Below are 1,402 nucleotides of genomic sequence, written 5' to 3' on the forward strand. Positions count from 1 at the left end.
TAAGTACAAATCTACTCTGGTATTAAAAATGAAGAATAAAAAACTTTCATTGAAATAAAGTACACAAATTACCCACTCCAGAAAGGAGGAAAATTGGAATGAAAATATAAAAAATTGGAGGGGGTGAATTCAAGTATTATTTATTCAATACATTGTAAGAACATTTGTAAATGCCACAAATAACCAAAAACCAAAAATTAGAATGAAAATGTAAGGCAACACCTGCTATGTCACATGCATAATAACTGATCTCTGATAGGTCTGATTTCCCATCTTCCTTTTTGATTTCCCAAAAGGATTGATGCCCAGTTCATCATAAATACATTTCAGAATAAACAATGTATATGGATCAGTTGGGTTTTCAATTATCTAGAATGACAAGTAGTAGAAAAACACATACAGTGCTGTCTTAAGTCCTTATGTATATACTATCTTTTTTTACAGAAAACACCATAGAAAGCCAAAATCATGGATAAGAAAAATTTCACCCAAATGAAGGAGTTCATCCTTTTGGGATTCACAGCAGATGTGGGGTTACAGAGGGTGCTGTTTTGCATCTTTCTCATCATTTATGTCACCAGTCTTTTAGGAAATATCACCCTGATTTCTCTGATCTGTGCTGATTCTCGCCTCCACACACCCATGTATTTCTTCATTGGAAACCTGTCCTACCTAGATCTCTGGTATTCTTCTGTGTATGCTCCCAAAATATTGATGACCTGCCTCTCTGAAGACAAGAGCATCTCCTTCGCTGGCTGCCTGGCTCAGTTCTTCTTCTCCACTGGTCTAGCATACAGTGAGTGTTACCTGTTGGCTGCCATGGCTTACGACCGTTATGAGGCCATTTCCAACCCTTTACTTTATTCCCAGGTTATGTCTTCAAGGTTATGTGTGAGTCTTGTTGCAGCTTCATACCTTGGCGGTTTTGTAAACTCAACTATCACCAGTGAGACATTTACTCTGAGCTTCTGTGGTAACAATGTCATTGATGATTTTTTTCTGTGATCTGCCCCCACTGGTGAAGCTGGCATGTGATGTGAAGGACAGCTATCAGGGTGTGCTATGTTTTATAGTTGCCTCCAATGTCATCACTCCCACAGTACTTATTCTTGCTTCTTACCTCTTCATTATTGCAGCCATCCTCAAGATCCGTTCTATCCAGGGCCGCCTCAAGGCCTTCTCCACCTGTGGATCTCACCTGACAGCAGTCACTTTGTACTATGGTTCAATTCTCTTCATTTACTCCCGACCAAGCACCAGTTATGCCCTGGAACTGGATAAAGTGGTGTCAGTGTTCTATACTGTGGTGTTTCCAATGTTGAACCCCTTGATCTATAGCTTAAGAAATAAAGATGTCAAGGATGCCTTGAGGAAAATGTTAGACAGAGCAAAACTATCTTAA

The 1,402-nt window shown here is 39.4% G+C and overlaps 1 pseudogene; it reads left to right on the top strand.

The window, feature by feature from the left end:
* The first annotated feature begins 468 nt into the window (after positions 1-468).
* LOC109701605 (olfactory receptor 9G19-like) lies at positions 469-1,402 on the top strand (annotated as a pseudogene).

This window comes from Castor canadensis, chromosome 1 (assembly GCF_047511655.1).
Source record: "Castor canadensis chromosome 1, mCasCan1.hap1v2, whole genome shotgun sequence".
Taxonomy (NCBI): Eukaryota; Metazoa; Chordata; class Mammalia; order Rodentia; family Castoridae; genus Castor; species Castor canadensis.